General features: G+C 38.1%; 1 protein-coding gene across 1 annotated transcript in view; it reads right to left on the reverse strand.

The window, feature by feature from the left end:
• Positions 1–21,912, reverse strand: part of igsf9a (immunoglobulin superfamily, member 9a) — a 133,533-nt gene extending 111,621 nt beyond the window's left edge. The window contains exon 1 of the mRNA XM_033976264.2: positions 21,678–21,912. The gene's annotated coding sequence lies outside the window, so the exon portion shown is untranslated. The remainder of the gene's footprint in view (positions 1–21,677) is intronic.
• Between the last annotated feature and the right edge of the window lie 1,401 nt (positions 21,913–23,313).

Consider the following 23,313-nt stretch of genomic DNA (forward strand, 5'->3'; position numbering starts at 1 on the left):
AGCCTCCAATGCAGTGCAATCAAACATTATTACGCCGAGACATACAGACTCATTTCAAAACCATTCCATCTCCTTGTAAAGTGCGATGCATGTAACGAGGAGCGAGTCAATGTAATGAAATGTTTATACAGCGAAACGCATTGGAAGCAAAGTTCAACCTTCAAACAGACTGGGATAGTCAAGTATTCAACAAAAGGCAAACAAAACAGGAAGATTACCAGTTAAATTGGTTCAAAGTCAATTCTCAACGTGTACAGCAAATATGGAACGGTATTACTAGAAGTGGTTACATTCCATCATATATAAATGGACGTCGCTAACCTGTCAGCCGCCACGTTCCAAATAGGAAATGATTATGGGGCGCTTTCAGTTCCATCGACTCCAATAGCTACAATTCGCTTCGCATTAGAAAACTGTTGCCCCTCTCTGTGTTACTGCTGCTATCAGGGTCGTCATTTGTTCGTATTGACCCGCTCTGCATGATCCTGGTATTTTTATTTCGCTATTGTGTTCGTAACTCAAGATATGAACATTAATGGCAAACAAATCAGCCCCCCCCCCCCCCCAAATTTGCCCCTATACCTGCTAGCCTGGATGAGCTTCATTTGACTGGAGCCGAACGCTGTGGGTGACGTCACACTCCCTTAGTCGACTTCTTTATGCAGTCTATGGTTTTGATACAACTATTGTGGAAGATTATAGCAAAAGGAGCAACATTTACATCAAAACGACCAGGAGTCAGGTTTGTGGAGATGATAGTTTTTCAGTGCAATAAACAAACCCAAAATGAAAACAATGTCTATTTTTTTGGCTAAAAAGTTACATACTGTGACTTTAAGGTAATATACCGTGGTCAAAGTCAACATCTTAACTGTGACGTGAGGATACAGTAGTGAGCTCTTTGGTAATATGTTGTTGTGTGGCCCAGTGGTAGAGCAGCAGGACATATACGGGACATTTGTTGAATTCCTCTTACTGTCTTCAAATACAAGCTATACTCTGCTCTGTCATCATTAATGTCCAGAAAGTAACTTATTGGACATATACTAAAATATACTCAACACAAGAGGGGAAAAAAGTATGATTACTCTTACTCCCCCTCTGATGAGAAAGAAAAAAGCTATAGCTAATTTTGACAACATGACGCCAACAGGCTAATTCTTTATAGTGATGCTAAAATGACCAATGGCCCTAGTCACTAATATAATTTATCAGGTTCAACATTTATGAATTACTTTTTTGGATATTCATTAAGAAAACACTGTGTAGGATAAAGATAAAACTAGCTCTTCTGCCCATCTGCCTACACTTTGTTGAAGGAGAACTAAGAGGAAGCAACTGCCAAGAACAGTACTGTACCTAATAAGAGATGTCTGATGAGAACCAGATGGAAACAACCTGTGACGTTTTTTGTTTTTTTTTTCTGTTATGGTTCAGCATCAGATGGGACAAAGTGGGCGGGGTTAAAACTCCATTCTGAAACATATTCTTCGCTTGTAGTTCCTTAACTCATCAAGTGAATTCTGCATAACATAAACTGTTTGCAGTCGTCCAAAATTATTCCTCACTTACCTTTTAAAATAAGCGCTTCTCACAACTTTAAGAGACTTTCAGAGGTTTGCCGTCATAGTAAAGCTAACAGCTACTATGTTAACCGTGCATTTCCTTATTACCGAACAATAAAACGCTCTGTAATCAGAAGGAAACAGTACACCTCAAGAGCTGCTTATACAAATTTTGCTCAAATATACGGGAAAAAACAGGTATAGAGCCTTTAAATGTCCAAAGTCTGTCCAATCACAGCATTTAACGTGTTCCTCTTTTTTTTTTACTAAATTGAGGTGGTCGACCTATGGACAACACATTTATTTCCTTTAACAAAACAACGTGTAACATAATCGTTTCTGAATTGTTGGATATTCTTAATACAGCATTCCGCACACACTTTGGTCAGACTTGGGCCATATCTGCTCTCTCCGCCATTACGCCTTTATGGGCCTTTTTATTTCACAATGGGGCAGAGTCCAGAGCCATACAAAACAATTACGCCAACCGTCGACATCTGCTGCAGCCTCCAATCACCCCCAGAACTGCCTTCAAAACACACATTCTCCTAAAAATAAAAATAGGGAAAAACAACTTGCCTATCCATTATCCAGACAGCCATTGCGCAGTGCCCTTCATAGTGTGGCATGATGCAAAGTAGTAGCCCTGACTCAGAGCCGGGATTTGAATAAGGCTAAGAGCGCTGGGGATGCAAACTGAAGTGAAGGCTGGCTTTTAGGTGGCGGTGATGGCTGGTCTGAGGAAATATGGAGCTTGGGGGAAATGTCAAACGGTTGAATTTTAAAGAAGGTGTGCAAAGGTATTGGTTAGACCTGTGCAGATTTTCAGTATATTGTTGATATTGTGGATGGTGTTTGGAATATATGTCAAATTTAAGTATCACGTCGTGTTTATATTATATTTCCCGCGATCCAGAATACTCACTTCGCTACAACACGCAAATATGGCGTCTTACAAAAAAAAAAAAAAGGAAAAAGTACCACAATCTGCAGAATAAATGAGCGAGATGCTAAACTCAAAATGTTGTTTTGTTCAAAATGATAGGTGAAATAAACTAATTACGTGGTACTGTTTGAATCTGGCTCGAGGCGCAACGGGCGGGGAGTGGTGACCAGACTGATATCCTTCTTTATTAAAAATACAGAGAGATATCATTCTGGACCTGCCAGGCAAATGTTTATAATAAGAAATGTTGAAAATAAACTGAGTAAAAATGAGTAAAATATCATGGGGCAACAAACCTAAAGGTAAAAGTAGTTTTTTCACATTACTCCCACACTTAACCTGAATGAATACATTTAAAAGACCGTAAGATTGTTTGAATATTGTTATTGGGATACTCAAAAAAAATTGGTATTGCTGGACTGAGCCTTTCAGCAGTTTATCAGTACTTAAAGAGGCACTGTGTAACTTTTCCAGCCACCCGCTCATCTCCATGGAGATGCTATTGCGTTGCCTCGAATGTTTTACTTTGTTTTCGTCAGTCTCAACTTTTATCCAGATACCATTTTCACTCCCCCGACTGAATTACAAAAATACTGTCTCTTTCTCCTCCTTTTTGCCATTTCAGCTAGCATCTCCACGGCAGCAGCAGAACCAACAGCCGCCTCAGCCTCTCCATCTCCTCCGGAATACACAGAAAACGTTCCCTTCCGTTTCGCTCTGTCTGTTCATCGCATCGCTAACAGTATCCAGGTCTCTCGCGCTTGAATTAGCATTTACGCTCTAATCTCAAAGGCAGAAGTTCTTAATCAAGCTATTATTTTCAAGTTGGACAAGTGTTACTGTGTCGCCCGTGGCAGCGGAACAAAGCCGACATTAGCAGCGGGAGCCGTGAAGCCCCTCCGACTGGTCCCTCGTGTCTAATGAACACACGGAGCTGCAGACGGCTCTTGTTCAAACCGCACACACGGGAGGGATAGGACTCAGCCGGGCCTAATGAGCCATTGTTGCTGATTAGAAGAGAAGACTGGGCGTTTTGTTCCGGAGAGGCGGACTGTTACACCTTAATGTAAGCATTGTTAAAGCGCTAAGCTAATGCGCGATCGTGGGCGAGATCTCATTCATTTGACGACGGTAAAAATGGAAGCTGATGTGTGTAATTAAAGAGGCTTGTTTTATGCTAAATAAACTTTTTGTTGATTTCTACTATGTTATAAAGTTATTCCCTCATCATAAACATGTCTTGAAATGTTTTATATGTAATTTATGGATGTTTAAGTAATCTAGCGATCTCTCCAGGGCCCTATTCGAACCCTCCTCACGGTTAGCAGCATGATTCTGTTCAATGCTCCACCCACTTGCCTACACACCCTACCTCTTTCCTTTCCTTTTCATTTCATCCAACATCCTCTCCTCTCTCTCCTGCTTTTTTTTTGCTATATCCTGCAATCCTACTTTGTTTCATGTCTAATTGGGCAAAATAACATAATTACCTATTCAAACAAACATTGAGCCTGATTTAACATGTTTTATCTTTTCAAATTATTACCACTCCAAGTGTAATTTCATCGTGGGGGGTCCATTTAAGCACAAAACCGTGTTCAAAGGCGCTGTACCTGATTGTTTTTGTCTTAGAAACATGACAAACAGAATTAGTTCATTTTAAACCGTTTATAGTGGTCCAGAGTTACTACTTACTTACTTACCTTATGCACTCTGAACATTCTAATTATTCACCGCAATGAGTTTATAAGCGCTTTACACAGCTCTCAGAAACTACTGTGCAGTTCTACAGTGACGGAAAGCTAACGCAGACTTCCTGATTATTGGTCGTTTCGTTTGCTTATTTTGGTATGTTTATTTCCTGTTGCCTAACTACCACCACATGAAACTAACCATCCCGAATTATAATTTTGCCTTTAATGAACACAACTTTTTACTCTCCACGTAGGAATGCCTTTGAAATTCACTTGCAGACGGTATTTTGAGTCATACAGTGAGGGCAGTTGAAACACAGACATATGATGAAACGCGTCGGGTAGAATGGAGCCAGCGTGAGCCGAGATGTAAGGACTAGAATGTTGCTTAGTCTGCGGGACATTTTGGGTCATTAAAAGAGAGCACTGGGCGCGAGATGGTCGTGGAGGTGACAGACAGATGGTGAGGGATACTTCCTGACTCTCCCTTCCTGTGACGCGTCCCACTGTGAGACATCGTAAACAGAGACGGTGACACCATGCTCCCTCAGTGGACCTGGATAAAGTTTAACAGCATACTTAACATTCAGAAAAGGGACAATGCAGCAGTGTGTATTACAATAACGTCATCCAACTATCCTGAAATAAAAAAACACTCAACTCATGTGCAGACCTTTGCTGTACGCTCACTTTGCCAATAGTAGGAGATGAAGTACTCAAATAAAGAAACAAAGGTGAAAAGTTACTCAACTAAAAGTATCACGTTAAAAATCAACTTAACTAAAAGTATTTAAGTGCCCGTTTAAAAATGCACTTCAAGAGTAAAAAGTAAAAGTATTTCACACAAGTGTTGTTAATATGTGAAAGTGTAACTGGTAAATGTTGTTCCTTTGGCTGTGATCCTTCGCAGTAAGGCGTAAAACGTGTCTATCTCCTTGGAGAAGGATGCAAAGTAGGTTTTAACTTTCTATTTCCATGGAATCATTCAGGTGACACCTTCAGAGTCCTGAGTCTCGAGTGTTGATCTTGATTAACTAATCATACAAAAAATTCACTGCACTGAATTAAAGTATCGGTATCATTCAAGGAACAGTGTCAAATTGAAATTAATCATCCCAAAAAACAAAAAAAATGTTTTGTAATCACATCTTTTGGCCATATATCGGTATGCATCGTGTCATTCTAAAACATTATTGTTAGACCCCTGTTAATTAGTGGTAAAATATGGATAACAAACAGCTAAACAAACATAAAGCTGTTTTAAGCCTCTGTTGAGTTTTTTACACTATACTTCTACTCATCATAAAAATATTCAGAATACAGTACTCTAATGCAAGTATTTGGTATTCTGTAACTAAATACATGTTGAAAGTATTTTTCCCGGGACTGATGCCCACAAAAAAACAAATATTCTTACAAACAAACATTACTACCTTCCGGTGACCGGGCAACTGAGCTAGCCTTAATCCTGTATCAGAATTATGATTGTTCATTTGAATCTAGACAAACTAACATCTCACGCTCGCTCAACACAAACCATAGACTATATGTACTGACTGTATATCACTTTCTATTGAAAAACTATCACCCCTCTTTCCGTAACTGCTGCTGTCAGTCTCGTCATTTTGGTCTTCAAATGTTTGTATTAACCTGCTCTATATGATCCTATTATGTTTATTTTGCTATTGTTTTCCGTAAATCAAGATATGAACATTAATAACGGACACCTTCTTTCCCTGTGGTCGCTAGCATTAGCAACAGGTTTGATTGACAGCGTTGCTAAGTGTCCACTTTACCTTCAACAGCCTCACTCCAGATTGGCTCAGTCCATATTTGCCCCTATAACTTCTTTATCCAATCTATGGTACAAAGAAGATAACATCAACGTGGCTCTATTTATGGTCTGATTTGACTCTCAGAAGTGGTGCCGTGTTGTCTGTCACAGTGAATGAGCACAGATCTGCACAGTGTAATGCAGTGGGCGGGGCCTGCCTACATCTCCCTGTTATCTGAGAATGAAATAAGACATGAACCTCTGACCAGGCGCACAGAAAAGCAAACAAATGTGTCAGTGCCGATTAAACATGCACACAACCAACCCGCTGACTCACACTTTGAAAGGAGGCCATTCAAAACCTAAGACTTAGTTATAGTGATGTTGCCATACTAAAATTCAATTCAATTTTATTTGTATAGCACATTTAAAATATAACTTAGCATGTCCAAAGTGCTTCACATAAACAACAACAGATTTTTGATAATAAGGAATAGACTTGATCAATTCCAATACCACAATGATCATTTAAAAAAACACTCTTTCTTTATACAATATAATGTGATTTCAACATTAAATCATAGTACTTTCTTTTACATCACCGTATATCAGCGTTATATCTGTGTAATCCCTCTGTCGTCCAGGTAACCATTTAAATTACCAGATTTTTTTCACATATATTTCAGCAAAATTTGTCTTGCCCAGTACCAATATATTGTATAAACAGTTCTTGCGGTCAAATTATGTCAGCTATGTGTTGTCTGCATTTAATTATTTTACTGACAGGAAGTGTACGCTAGCATGCTAGTTGTCGTTAGCTTTACCGTGACGACAAAACTCGGCTCTGACCTCTGAGCGTTGTGAAAAACACTTATAAACTCAAAATGGATAAAGTAAGTGAGGAATAACTTTGGCCCACTGCAATCTGTCTAAAATGAACTAATTATGTAAGTATTTCAAATTTTTAAGATCATAAAAATCAGGTACTACGCCTTTTACAATAACAATCACATGTAGCATGGGCGGAGCAGGTCACATTACTGCATTACAGTACTCCATCAAAGCTCTTTGCTGATGTGACAGATTGTACAAATGATTATCTCATTGTCCCCATTTCTTCTTGACCACAAGTCTTTCTGATGCATTAGAAAAGTAGCACGCTGGACTAACGACTTTGGGTTCTCAAAGTGGCAGGGACATCAATTCAGCCCTCTGTATGTTTAATACGAATATCCATATCTGACACAACGGCATTGGTAATAAATCAAACCAGGAATTATGCACGATATATCAATATTTTTAGCGACCCAAAACCAAGTCAGATTAAATTAAGTGTAATCTTTCATCCAAATTTCCCATCAAAATAAGTTAAAAGGGCCACAGTTGCTCAGTTGGAGCGTTTGTCCGTTGATCCGTAGGTTGGCGGCTCCAATCCCGCGCTCGACGTAGACGTCATTGGTTGAGCGGTCAGATCCATTGACGCACAGGTTGGCAGTGTGATTCCAGCTCCCACAGATGAATGCTGTCATTGTTTCCTTGGGCAAGACACTCGCCCCCAGTTTCTGTGTACAATGGTGTATAAATGTGTGAGTGAATACGTGAGTGGTTCTTTGATGTAAAGCGCTTTGAGTGACTTGAAGGTGAAAAAGTGCTATTAAAAAAATGTACTATTTACCAAAAAAGGGCTTTTCCACATCATAACAAAATAAATAAAACAATCTTAAACGTGCTGTACCTGATTTTCACAGTCTTAAAAATGTGAAAGGCAGAGCTAGGTCATTTTAAATGGTTTGTAGTGGTCCAAAGTTACTCCTTATTTACCTTATGTGTTCAGAAAATCCTAATTATTCACCAAGACGAGAGTATATACGCCTTTCACGACATTCTGAGACCAGAGCGGAGTTCACGGTAATGCTAACAACAACTACCATGCTAACACGCACGACCTGATTATCAGACAATAAAACGCTTTCTAAATAGACGCAGACAGCAGACAGAAGATGGTAGAATGAACACAAAAAGGGTCTATATTACCATGTGGTCTGATACTAGTTCTGATATAGATCGGGATCATTCTTCAACTATTCATGAAAGGTCCAGTTTTGGCCTATTTACGATCTTACGTCGAAAATAGGTTAGTAATTTCCATGGCAACAACTCATTTTTGGCCTTCAACAGGATTAATTGAATGGTAAATTAGGTGAGCATAATTAGCATAGGCCTTATAATAGCTTTCTCCAAAATCACTTAGCTGCTACTACATTATCTGATTGTATTTCTGAGAAGTAGGCCGGTTACGATAATGCATTTCAGAGTACGATGTATCGCTGCAGATAATATTGAAATACTGAAATAAACGATAATATTGAAACTACTACTGAACTACTTTCAGTTGACAATAATAAGTAGTAATAATTACCCAGAGCAGTTACTTTTTCAACCCAAAACAACAACAAAAATAAAAAAAAAATCCTCCCAATACAGCCAAAAAAATCTATATATAAATAAATCTATAGCGTAATTATCATGACAGGCCTATTACACCTGGTTTTTGAGAAAAATATTGAAATGCAATTTTTCTGACAAGAGTTACAATGATGATTCAATTTGTTACTTATGTTTTAAAAAATAGGATTCTGTTCACACCTCACATTTTAAACATATATAGAAGTTTTGACAAAAAAGAGTGAAATAGGCTTATGAATTAGAGATCCACTGGTATGTTTTTTTTGTTTTGTTTTTTTCATGGCTGATGCCGATACCGAATGTTTAGAATACTGAGCAAAAGATGGCGAATAAGCTCTACCGATATTTTTGAGTTGATATGTAGGACCGATTTGGATATTTTACCTTTATTATTTCTTATTTTGTACAAACTCCCCCTTTTTACCACAAACCTTTAAGAGAGCTGTATAGTCATGTTTTGTGCAGCTAGCTTTTTGTATTAAAGTGTTAATATAAAGCTTTGTGTGTATTTTCTAGGCAGCAGATTAACCAAAACAAAATATCGGCCTATGCAGGAGATTTTGAGGCCGATCGCCAAAACGCTAAAAAGCCCAAATATCGGCCTAATGTCTATATTATGAACTAACAAACTAATACAAGAGTCACATTTCAGAACATGCTTGTACAGATCTAAACCAGTTGGCAGTTTTTAAGCAGAAAAAGCGGATATTTTATTGTTTGTGGAGTACAGTGCAAAAAATATGTGCAGCCTTTGCGATGTGCTGATTGCGTCCATTTAAATTGTGATTTCGACTTTGCTACAGCTCCTGGACGCACCTAGAATTAAAATCCAAAAGAGGCATTAACCACTGAACCAACATTTACAGATAGGCCTTGTAAACCGCAAGCTAAAAGTTTGTGAGTGCTATAGAAACAAGAACAAGAACAAAAAAAGGTTGACTTAATTAAGGTTGAGAAACTGAATTCGATGCTGTTAACTGAACTGGAACTATTGACAAAGTGCTCCCCTTGAAAAAACATCATAACTCATTTGGAAAGGTTACAGTTAGTTTGGATAAATCTATCGAACACTGTATGCTACTTTCGGGTATTTTGCACTTTTTGCTTCTAAATGTTTTTCCTTTTCAACACTATTTCATCACCGACCGAAACAACTGCATGAATGAGGTTTAAAAGTCTTTCCTGTCGTGTCTCCAGAGTTTACCTGACTCCCCCTGGAGGCTGCTGTGATTAGCTCTGTCACAATAATACATTTTGAAGCGCGATATATTGCTAAATTAAATATAGACGATAAACGATAATATTGAAGCTAAACCATAAAGCTAAATTATCTTCAAAAAGTATTCCAAATGTGCAGTATAACGGAATAAATAGCAGAACGCAACACTTAAGTAGTTAGCTTGCCTTTATAATGAGTCATAGAAGGTCATAATTCAAACTTCTACAACTCAAAACTTATCATAGTACACCACTACTGCAAAGAAAAAGTACCCACGATAAATACTGACCCCCAAAAAGTATTGTTCCATCTAACACATATTGAAGGATAAGACAATATAGTAATTATTGTGACAGGCCTAGCTATGATGCTGCAGGACACAGAGAACATAGAGGAGGGACACTTTTGCCCAGAGGACTGTTACGCACCTCAAACTGCCCAGACAAAGGATCTGCTGACCCTATCTGACCAGTCCTCCACCAGTCCTCCGATTAAACTGCACTGGGACCTTTGACTGAGACACAAAGGAGGCTTAGAAGTGCAGTACATTTCTGCAGCTAAACTTGAATTTCCCTTGAGATCAATACAGTCTCTCTCTTTCTCTCTCACACTTTCTCTCTCTCTACATGGTTATAAAAAGTAAGCAGATATTCTAGTAACTCTAGTTAGACAGAAGGTGAAAGAATCAACCAATATGTTAACATGCACAGTCGAACCTGAGTGAGCTAAACAAGCTAATTCAGAGCGGCTAGCATTAGCACTGAAACAGCTATGATTACTAATAAAAATGGCTCATCGTATAAAATCACACTTTTGGGAGAAACAGGTAAACAACTGCATTACTTACAAGTTATTTCCTCTTGGAAGATCAAATATACACTGAAACTTTGGTCATTTTCACTTCACTTTAGCATAGAGGTCCAAAACAAAGCAACACGTGCTTGGTACAATGTTGTTACCTCATCAAAAATACACCTGGAGTTATGTTTTGTTTCATTCACACATGTTTGAGTAACTCTTTATTATTAATCTGTCTCAAAATGTCATGTAGTGGTAGTTTTCAAGTTAATAGCTACCATTTACCTTTAGTTCAGTAGAGACAGGCAATTCTAGGGCTGAAATTATCCAAATGATTCTAGTGAAGGTGTACGGAGTTTAAAAACACAATGGAGAACTTCCTGTGTCACTGTATGACATCACAACGTGGAATGTTTTCTGTTAGAGAGAAGAACTTGTGTGTTAAACATGAAACGTGAATGAAACAAAACACAACCCCATGCATGTTTTCGACAAGGAAACAACATTATACCATAGATCATCAAACAGCGTAATATAGAGCCTTTAAATGTTACACAGTGCACCTTTAATGAATGAAGAGTGAGCCACCGAGCCCCATCTCCACAAGCGCCGATTAAGACACACGTACATTTACGTTTTCAAAGACTTTACATGGTTACGCAGCCAATTTTCACATTCTGACAGAGGTCTCCAAAAAGAACTCTTTGTGAGGCCTGCTTTGATGTGCACTTAACAGAAAATAGGACACTTTGGAAATAGAGAGAAATATTGAAGAGGGTTGTACTACCATCAGTGCTCTGACAGAACAAACACCGTCTGCTCTGGTCTAAAGTGGATGGACAAGTGGAGAATGGCATCGGCAATATGCACACGGACTGGAACTGGGACTCAAAAAGGCTGCAACATTTAAGCGGAATAACTGCGACTAGTCAGCTATTACACAGAGATAAGTCGATATTTGCTCTTTTTCGCATATCGGCTATTGGCCTTAAATCAAATAAAAATTACTTCCAATGTGCTCCAAACCACATTCTTACTAACAGGATTGGCTGCAAATTAAAAAGCCCCAAATCTAATCATTGGCAATTTGAAATGTGCCCTCGAGGATACAAAAAAATTAATTATTCTTCAGTTTATACTTGGAGAAACTGCATTAAATGTGATTAAAATTGTTAATACACAACACAGTTACCATCATATTTAGCAGAATTCATTTAAACCCTAACCTCAAGTCAACCCTGACGACTTAAAAGGCCTGTACCGATGTATCTTGCCCAAGTACAGATATATTGCATAAGCAGGTCAAAATATGTCTGCTGTGTGCTCTCTGCATTTACGAGGTTTTTGCCGAGTGGCACTAAAATCAGTAAATAATGTTAAACACTTTACAAATGCAAAGAAAACTTCTCCAAAGGACTCTTCTTCGTTTACAAAGATATGTTTTTGCGTGTCGGGGCTAATGCTAATGCTAATTTCCGAGCCTAATAAATGTTTTTTTTTTTATATTGTCTATATTTCAATTAAATGAACTTCAAATATAATCTGCACTATCCAGCAGACATATTTCTCATAAAAATACGATTATTTCTCCAAAATCTAAACCAGTCTAAAGCAACTAGGTATTCCTCACCCAAAAGCAACGCTAGATTTGTCAAAAACTGAAAACTAAACCAAACCTTAGCTCTAAAATGTATGCTAAATAAGTGAACTGTTCAAACCAACAACATTAAACTCTATTTCAAAAATCCCTGAGCATCACTCTCCCACTTTCACTCCAGCGTGTAGTGCACTCCATGACTAGTGGCACTGACGGCTGAATGCCATTCCCTTGATAACAGTGTAGGTGAAGATAGGTGCCACAAATTTTCAAAGATTCTCACTCACTTTGACAGAAACAGGAACTCCCTATTTTGAAATGATTTATATCTTGCCACTCAGATCACTACCTGTAATGCTGCTACAGTGACACTTTTCAGGCTGCCTTCAATACAATACTACATCAAAAGTAGAAGTGGAGAAAGAAAAAAAATCACATTCATCATTAAAATGAATGAAATGATGAAATGGGTATGTAAGAAAAAGACAAATAACACATTCTTCTATATTCCAGATGGTGTTGTCTTAACAAAGGGATGCAACAATATGGGTAAGACAACAAGTAGGATTATCAAAAGTATCGAAAATCTGATACGAATCGATACTAAAAATAGTATCCAAACTAGATACTCATTCACAGGATAGAAATTAATCTTTCCTGAATAGCTGATTGATTATTTTGCTATTTTGTCCACAAATCAAGATATGGACAGACAAATCATGCACCTTCTTTGCCCAAGGTTGCTCCCGCTAGTGTTAGTAACAGGTTTGATTGACAGATGAGTTGTTGCCATGGAAACAGCCTGACTCTGGATTGGCTCTTTAGTTGCTATGATACTCGCAGTCGGATTTCCAAATGTGTAAATTGGCTTCAAATTTGCCGCTACAACTGCTAGCCTCGATGAGCTTCATTTGACTGGAGCTGAACACTATGGGTGACGTCACACTCTCTCAGTCCACTTTGTTGTACAGTCTATACCAGGGGTGTTCATTATGTCGATCGCGATCTACCAGTCGATCATGAAGGCATTTTGTGTAGATCGCGTCCCATCATCCATCCAGTCACATGACTAATATACAGGACAACAGTCAGATTACACCTGACCCGAGGTCACATCATGGGCGCTGCACACGCATAAACAAGCACGAGTTAGTTTAACCCTATAGCGTCGGATCCTATCGTCGCCGATAGAGCGGGTTGCGGACTTTCCAGCAGCGTAACTCCGCAACCAGTCGTGCTCTCATTCAAACTCAGAGCGGAGGCACAGGGCTATCTAAATATTTTACCATCATTACGGTAATCTGCCTCTGTTGTCCCTCGAAGGTGACGAATGAGAGCGCGGGGCTGCTGGGATTTTCCCAGTCATTTATTCGATGCGTAAAAGAAAAAATACGGATGGATGTGTAAAATAGAAGTAGTTGTGTGAAAAAATGCAGTAAATTCTGATACTTCGTTTAACATGATTTTTATGGCTATAAAAAAAGACAAAACCGTAATCAACATGATTAGCTCTGTTATCGATTTCAAACGAAAAATGCAATTTTACTCCTGGCTGTCAGAAGCTACTGCCCGAACTCTGCATCCCTCACTGATTCTATTCAGTGTCAGAGCAGTAATCATCATTCAAGTAATTATGAACATGTAAGAAGTTCAGTTGTGTTGTGCAGTATTATCTCATGACGCTGTGCAAGGTACATCAAAATGCACTGCACATGTAAAAATTCATAATACATTTACAAATAAATACATGTTTAACATTTTTGTATTAGATGGTAGATCTTTCAGATACGATCATTTTAAAAGTAGCTCACATACTGAAAACGTCTGAGCACCCCTGGTCTATAGTATACGCCCATGGACCACTATGGAACCTACCTGGACGACTGAGGGAGTACACAGATATAAGGCCACATGGTAGTAATATTTCATGTTTAAAATTACATCTGTTGTCTAAATAAAGAGTGTTATTTATCATTATCATCGTGGCATCGATATTGAGTATTGAGTCTATTCCTTAGTATCGAAATCGAGTTTGAAATTTTTGTATCGTGACAGCACTACTTCAAAAATGAACGGTTATCACACTACATTCAGCGACCACTGCTTCACATTCTAATATTTAATACAGATGGGGCTAAAATGTACATGGTTAAAATTCAGATTTCTGTTACAATCTAGCGAGTTCTTGGGTCTAGTCACTAATAGAAATGATCAGGTTCAACATTTGTGTTTTTAGATTTTGGATATTTCATGGCAATGAAATCTTTGGCAATCTTCCAATGTCCCCATTTGAAGAATCTGAATCTGAAAACCACCAATAAGAATTTTGTTGTACTGTGGAATTGCTTTGTGCCATTAATGTAAAAACCCATTGCACTAATACATTTTTCCAACATTGAAAGAGCTCATTGAACATGATTAAAATTGCTATTACACAACACAGTCACCATCATATGAAGCAAAATTCAATAAAAATCCGAACCAAGTCAAGTCAACCCTGACAACCTTAAAGTGCCTCTACTCAATTTCTTTCCACGTATTTGTGCAAAATCTGTCTTGACCTCGTACAAAAGTATTGTATACGCAGCTACTGAGGACAAAATAAGTCCGCTTTGTGATGCCTGCGTCTGCAAATCAGTAAGTGCGTGTCAGCCTGGTGGTCGTTGTTAGCATTAGCGTGATGGCAAAACTGCGATTTGGTCCCTGAAAGTTGTGAAAAGTGCTTATAAACTCATCACCGTGAATAATTAGGATACTCAGAATGCATAAGTGAGGAATAACTTTGGACCACTGCAAACCGTTTGAAATACACTAGTTCTGTTTTTTTCTTTTTTTTACATTTTTAAGACAGTAAAAATCAGGTACAGAGCATTTACATGTCAAAAAATTCCCTTTTTATTACCTACCGCGGAGGTATCTGTAATGACTTTGTATTAGCAGTCTTGGAAAAATAAACTTTAAAAAATTCGCTTTATAAGCCTGTCTTAAAAGTTAACAATTGCCACCACTTCTCATTGTTATTCTCACTCTGCGACATCCATTAGTTTAGTTTATTTCATCATGGCGCCGCCGATAAGGAAAGAATTTATCCCACAGCAATTACCCCAAAATCATTATTTAGATTTGCACATATCGAGTGAACCGCGGCGCTCGCTTTGCTATTCCAAACACTTACAGATATGGTATTTTAGGAGAATTATGCTGACAATAATTTGCATGCACTTGAAGCTGCCTCTGTCAGTCGTTAGTGGTGTTTACTGGATTGGGATAATTCAAAGTAAAAGCAGGAGAAGCCCTCACAAGCACTCTAAATGAATTCTTCTTCTGACAGAGTAAACTTAAAAGGGAAATACTGCATTATGGAAAAGTGCACCCACCCGCCCAGAACGCTGACAAGACACAGAGTGGAAATCTAAACTGGAAAATCACAAAATGAAGTCTGTTTGAGTTTGAGGATCCTGTAGAGTGAGAGGTAAATTGAAGAGTAGAGCTGAAGCACTCAAGGATTATGTTTGATATCATCTCAAGATTAAATTGTCCGTAAGAAACTTGAAACATGCCCTTAACAAACATGTATCCCAAGCAGACAAGCATTTGAAAGAGCCAGGCTAAGTTACAGGTCAGATCTATGGAGTGGCGAGAGTGGTCACTGGTTCTTTAAAAGGTCAACTGCGTAACTTTTATAGTGGAAGGAAGGTCGTGCGCTCGTTTCCATAGAGATAGCATTGCTTTGCCTAGAATTGTCCACATCGGTATCAAGCGTATGTATCCCAAGCAGACAAGCATTTGAAGCAGCCAAGCTAAGTTACAGGTCAGCTCTATGGAGTGCCGAGGATGGTCACTGGTTCTTTAAAAGGTCAACTGCGTAACTTTTATAGTGGAAGGAGGGTCGTGTGCTTGTTTCCATAGAGATAGCATTGCTTTGCCTAGAATTGTCCACATCGGTATCAAGCGTATGTATCCCAAGCAGACAAGCAGGTGAAGCAGCCAGGCTAAGTTACAGGTCAGATCTATGGAGTGGCGGAGTCACTGTATGAAAATGCATGTTTTCAGCGTTGAATAGATGCGAGTTAGTGTAAATGTAAGCATAATGCCGTACTGTGGAATCTCTCCACCCGAGGTTTTTTTTGGAGTGATTCGTGCATGTTTGATCGATCTTTACATAATGACCCACGGGTATCGTAGATTATAGCAATAGAGCAGATACAAGCACAATATGTCTTCTTTAAAAGTTCCACTGCGTAACTTTTATAGCGGAAGAAAGGTCATGTGCTTGTTTCCATAGCGATAGCATTGCATTGCCTAGAATTGTCCACATTGGTATCAAGCGTATGTATCCCAAGCAGACAAGCAGTTGAAGCAGCCAAGCTAAGTACAGGTCAGATCTATGGAGTGTCGACCATGTTCACTGTATGAAAATGCATGTTTTCTGTGTTGAATCAATGAGAGTTACGTAAGTATAATGCCGTACTGCGGAACTCTCTATGAAGATAAGTAGATGACAGACCCTCCACCAGAAAAGTTCCATAGTACACCTTTCATTAACTGACAAATTATTATAATGTGAATTTTTAATCTTTTTGTAGCACCATTTTATGCAGAAAGCTGGCACTGGTTAAGGTGGCATGGCAGCAGACTCATAATCACTTAGATAGCAAGACATTATTTTGCCCATCTTGCCAAAGTATTATAGTGCATTAAATTAGAGGTGTTTGGCGAGGCCGTTGGCACAGATCGGTCGCTCTGGTTTTTGGTCAACCCCAGGACAGTTGCAGCTACTTAAGACGTATACCTTCAAGTGTGGGTAGTAATTATTAAAGGTCCTATAGTACACAAAATTGACTCTTGTGAGGTTTACGCCGTGTTAGAATCATAATTGTACCTTGAGTTGTGTTTTGCTTCATTCACACATGTTTGAGTAACCCTTTATTATTAGTCTGTCTATATCTCCAAAGCTCAAAATGCTCTGTTCCACCTTGTGATGTCATGAAGCAGTAGTTTTCAAGTTAACAGCAATTTTTGCCCTCAATTTCAAAGATATACCTTAACCTTGATGCTTTTTGTTGAATATTTTTGTCCTTTTGTTCATTTAAGATCAGCAGAAAGTCTCTAGTATCTCCTGGTGCACCGAGAAGTGAAGCAGTTTCAGTGAGGTTTGAGAGAAGAACTCAGCCTAAATATGCAGGGTTTGCGTGTTAAACGTGTGAATGAAACAAAATACAACTCCAGGTATGTTTGTGATGAAGAAACAACATTATAACAGGTCAGAAAATAGTGTAACATGAGCCCTTTAATACTCATACTCATTTAATACCAGCTGAACCTATTCCACAGACAAACAATCTAATCAAATTTAAGTTAATGCCACTATTTCCTTATCCTCCAAATGAATTCCTACCGACTTTGAGAACCTAACTTTATAAATGATGTCTTATGTATGTATGTATGAAGAAAACCTGCAGTCCAACAGTGCTTTGAAAACTGCAGTGTCACAAAGCAGATTCAGACCAGGAGTTCAGACCTCTTCTCACGGGACAATGACACCACTTCCCCTGCCTCCTGCATGAATCAGTGTATCGAGTTACTGTCACCGGTGCATAGCCACTCTGAATAGTGCCAGCCTTTTAAAGCACGTCATTTGAACCCATACAGCAGATATGACACTACTACATTTGTTAGCTTCTCGTTGTAGTATAAGTGAGGGAGAGTGAGGACATAACTTACTCATCGCTAATCATCTCATAAAGGGCCTACGCTAATACAAAACATTACAACGATTAGGCCTGTGAGGATAATTAAAGTTGGAACAATAGTTTTTGAGGGGTCAGTATTTATCATGTATACGTTTTCTTTGCACTACTCGGAATTTTCGGGTTATTTTTTGGCTATAAAACAAGATTCGAGCTGTAAAAGGTTGAATGAATCATTTCTATGACTCATCACAGACGCAAACGAAGTACTAAAGTGTTTCATTCTGCTGTTTATTTACTGCAGCTCATGATTTTCTAACAATATTGTAGATTTAGAATAGTTTTTGTGGTTTAAATCTGCTCTTGGTTTTTTGTGTCATAAATTAGTTTTGATATTTACTTCAGCGATATATCAAACTTCAAAATATGTTATCGTGACATGCCTAAATAAGAACATAATAAAGCAATAATATAGCCTATAGAATATTTGCTTTCATAACTGGTGTTGTTATGACGATATTGAAATTTGGTGTCACGATTATCATGGCCAAAATAACGATTTACGATTATATCACAATAATGATTAAAGTTGCTGACAGTTTAAAAACGTGATGAACTGTATATGAGTAATTATAATTTCAATATTATGAAAAGGTTCCATGTTTAAACAGCTGTTATAGTATTGTGTTTTGTTATAAGTGAAAACAACAATGATCTAGAAAAGAACATCAGAAAGAAGTGGCTTTTTTCTGCACATTCTGGTGATGTAATGGTGATTATCTTTGTTGGCGATTATATCAATTCTGATGCCACAATCATTTAAATAAATAATTTATACAACTGAATATCAAATCATACTACTTTCTTTTATATTCCCATGTGGCCTTATATCTGTGTAATCCCTCAGTCGTCCAGTAGTTTCATTGTGGTCCATGGGTGTATACTTGTCTATGTGTCTTATACTTGTTCTGATACAGCTCTAGATCATTCTAAAGCTTTTCAGGAAAGGTTCATTTCCATCCTGAGAATGTCACTTTAGTATCGATACCTGCTCAAATGAGTGTCTACTTTCGATTGTTTAGTATCGATAGATTTTTGATACTTTTGACAGCTCTACTCTTCATCATTCATGTTCTGCAGGCCGGGAAATGCACGGGGAACTAGGCTAATCCAATTCAATAAGAAAGTAATAAAGCGAGAACTTAGCTTATAGAAATCATGTAGTCTTTGGTTTTATAACAAAACTTTGGTATATGGTAAAAAAAAATAAAAAATTTAAGAGCACATTTAAAACAGCCAAAGCTTACCAAAGTGCTGAACAACAAGTAGAACAATATAAGGAGCATTTACAAGCATCGATGCTTAATTTTAGCAACAAACTGCCACTAGTGCTGATGAGAGCACAGACCTCTGCCAAGGCATTATGCCATATTCCACAAAATTATAATCCTAGATATTGACTTTATACTCTCTGCAATACAAGGGTGCAATCCAATTTCTGTAAGACACCATTTCCTTAATTGGTTAATAATTTATATTTATATGCTTTGTCTCCTGACCTGATATATGACATCAATAACTTAAGCCCATAATTTGAGACAAATATAAAGAGCCTTTATATGTTCAAATATCCAGGCATCTTTTTGAGTTGTGCTTTGCTATTGGGCAAGCCAAAAGAAAATTGTACAAGATCATAGCTTTATGTGACCAAAAGAGTATCCACCATATTGCTTTTTCATAGCCCATTTCCAACTATAAGTTTTTTGGACATTCTTTTGCTAAACAATTAAAACTGTGTTAATAAAACAAAAAATATATTATGTAGCCTTAAATAATAGACCTAAAGTAGCCCATACAGGCTTGAAGATCTTACAATACATTTTTAAAATAACCCATTTTAATTTAGTTTTTCCAAATGCACATCTATGTTATTAAGCTCATTTCAGGTCTTGTACACAGAGCTAGCTAAAATGGCACATCGTTACACAACATTTCCAAAGAAAGAAAATGTTAAAACTACACAGTGACCTCTGTGACATTCCCCAAATTAAATTGGCGGAGTTAGACACTTTTTTCATTCAAGTTTTCTATATTTTATTCGTTTAATTTGACTGCACCACGTCGCTATATGGCTCATTACGGACGTTTAAATGCATGACACGGTTGAGGACGGAGCCTGGTGCTTCTCTGCAGGCACCTTTCACCGCGGATGAGAGCTTTTATTTCTCATCGTTTCAAAGCTGCTGGATGCCTGAAATACTTCCAAAGCCATTAACAATCCTAACACTCTTTATGGAAGATATATTTTTCTTCTTACCTGAATACACTTACAGACTGTCTGTCACAGCACGACTAAAAAGATTAAACCAAAGCAAAAGGACGGACTTAACCAGGAATATCCCAGAGAAATATTGCAATTTAACTTGAATCTAACTATTGGAAAACCAGCATTTCTCATTAATACAGGAGATTATTCACGTTATACCTGAAGTTGCTGTGGGCGCTGCCATCGTCATTCGGGTTGTATTATTTTGCATGAGGCTGTCGATCTTGACACCAAATAAGTTCTATATGGGCTACAAAGCCTTTCTGGAGCTTCCCAGAGAATCGGTGCAGTGTTGACTTGTCGTTGCACATGAACATTCAACATTTGACACAAATCAACCTACTTTATATAATACTTTTGAGGCAAAACTTTTCCCAAATTCTCCATTCAAAGGAATGGGTTTCCCACTTAACCGGAAGTGCCACCACAAAGAAAGCGCGGTTTAGTTGCATTTACGGAAAATGCAAATGCGGAAAAGTGGTTTTGGGCGGAATAAGGTCAATAGTAGCCCCCCAAAGTCTAAAAACAACTTGGACTATATTGGCATAACAAAATTAGACTTTGTTGTTCATGGTAATATCAGAAACTTATAAAAGAGTCTACACTGGCCAAAAATAGGCTATAGACCAGGGGTATCCAAGCTATGGCCCGGGGGCCAAATGTGATCCTCAGACCAGTTTTTATTGGCCCTTAGGCCTCCTGTTGAACTGTCCCAATTGATCATTAGCAGTACTTTTAACAGCAAATTACCTATTTCTACCACTATTTCCTCAAACATCACATTACATTGTGATACAGACCTAACATGAATGTGTTTCAAGCCTTATTAATACACAGCGGTTCTGTCAAAGCTGTGTATAAAGCACTGCACTGCATTGATCTCCGGTCTGTGGCCCTCCGCTCCGAATATGTTTTGAGATGTGGCCTTCTATAAAAAAAAGTTTGGGCACCTCTGTTATGGACTGATGCTAATGCTGCCTCCATGTGCTAAAGGAATTATGGTAAATAGGACTTGCCCAGTGGGAAATTGAACATGAACTCGTGTCATAATTTCTACTGGAGATCAGGAAATAATTTTGATGCCTGAATGGCCGAGATAAAAAATAACCTTTGCCCTCTCACTATGGCTGAATAATTATGTTGCATTTATCCTGGAAGTTTAATGTACTCATGCGTGTATTCCCACTTAATTAAATTCAGATCAGTTATTTCCTAAGAGATCTGCAGGCTACGGTTTTAGGAGAATTGACTTGTTTACACTGTGTGCATTTATATTCGTCAAGAAAAAGTGTGGTTCATTACGCACAGACAACACTTGAACAAACCGCACTTTTAACAGTTTAAACTCCATAAATGGAGATTAAATAAACTAAATAAACACAATTGTGCCACGATTATCTTAACTAAATCTTTGGGAAATACTCAAAAACAGAAACTAATCTAAGCTAAAGAAGAAAACGTAGCTTATATCAAGACTAAAACCAAGACTTACTCTGTGCGCATCACCATCATTTATCAATATTCCTTAGCTGATAAGAGCCTCAAACACAACAAAAGCTAAAATATACTTATCTTAAGACAGTATACTTCCGCAGAACTTACCTGTGAAATGAATTCAACGATCCTCAGCAGCGCATCCACAAAAAAACCCAAGTAAAATCCAACTTGGTGCACCCTCCGCGTAAAGCTCCAAACGAAGGACTGGTGCGTCTTTCTCCACCCGGGCCTTTACCCCTTTGTGCGGGCCAACAAACCACATGAAACGCGATAGTTTTCTTTTGTCGAGGCCCCCGGGCAACAGGTGTTCATTTCACGTACAGGTGACAGTGAAGCATGGACGTACCAGCGGGCAGTGAGCCAGTGGAGCGATGCGTCAGCCCCCACCGTCCCGCCCTTGCTAGCTTACCCTCCCCGCCTCTGAGCGCCTCCTCCCCGCAGAGAGTAGCACCGACCCACCGCTGATGCCGCCGCCGCTGCTGTTGTTGCTGTTCTCGCCTTCGGAAAAGTGTCAAAGCTCGTAAATTGTCACTCTCCCAAACGAATGTGTGATGTTCGGGCCAAAAGGGGTTTGTTGAAACAAGTCCAAGATGAAAAGGGATTATTTTCTTTGGCGTTTAAATGCTCAAATGGTTTACAAATGTGAGATTAGCAACAAGAGGGTGTCGTTTCAGTCAATAATCACGGCTAACACCACCTGTTGCTAGGTCTTTTAAGAAATTATTAGCATAGCCTGCTAAATAAAACCATGGTAGAGTAATTATTGGGTTAGTCTAACTTTTTATAGACTACTGGTCTAAAAACAACAAGAAATTAGTGGTAAATTAGTAACAGTATCCTAGGAATACTTTTAAAGTTTAAAAGTAAAAGCACAGATACCATAGTAGAAAAATACTCAAGTAAAAGTATCACATGAAAAAATCAAGTAAAAGTACTAAAGTATTAAAGTACCCATTTTAAAATCTACTTAAAGAGTAAAAAGTCAAAGTCATATTACCTTAAACAGTACTTTTACTGTATATTTCTGAAAAACTACTTTAACAAGCCCATATCAAATATCTAATGTGTCCCATTGAGGATGTAAGCATGAATAAAGGTCTATTGGTTCAGTCTAACTTGTAATAATAATGCAGATTTTAAGTATCCACTGTATTTGTGACCAGTCTATGGCCCTCAATCGGCCCTCAGCTTTGTCTGTGTTTTTATATGTGGCCCTTAATGAGAAAAGTTTGTCTTACAGGTTTCAAATGTAGTGATTTTGTTGCAGATTTGTGCTGAATTTTGTTCTGCAGAAACAATTGTATGATTTATTTATTTTTTTTCTAGCTGTTGGATATTTTTGTTTGCACAGAATTATGAATAAGTTAAAAATAAACCCTCAGCCTTTTCAGCAGCTCTTGAACAATAATAAAAAATACTTTTGTCTGTTCAAAAATGGAGAGTAGAAAATACAAATACCTGCTCTTAAATGTTGTGAAGTAGAGGTAAAAAATGTCCACATTAAAATGTACTTAAGTAAAGTACAGATACCTTAAAGTTGTACTAAAGTATAGTACTTTACTACTGTTACTTTGTTACCTTCCATGACTGTTTGTATGTGTAGGCCTGCTGTATGTCTGATAGCACAATTTCCCTTTGGGACAATAGCATAATAAGTGTCTTGACTAGCTCACTGCCCATTAGGCTAGCAATAATGTTAATTGATTAATACTTTTGGCTTTATGGCTATGTTACTGGGCTA

Source organism: Periophthalmus magnuspinnatus, chromosome 12, assembly GCF_009829125.3.
Source record: "Periophthalmus magnuspinnatus isolate fPerMag1 chromosome 12, fPerMag1.2.pri, whole genome shotgun sequence".
Lineage (NCBI taxonomy): Eukaryota > Metazoa > Chordata > Actinopteri > Gobiiformes > Gobiidae > Periophthalmus > Periophthalmus magnuspinnatus.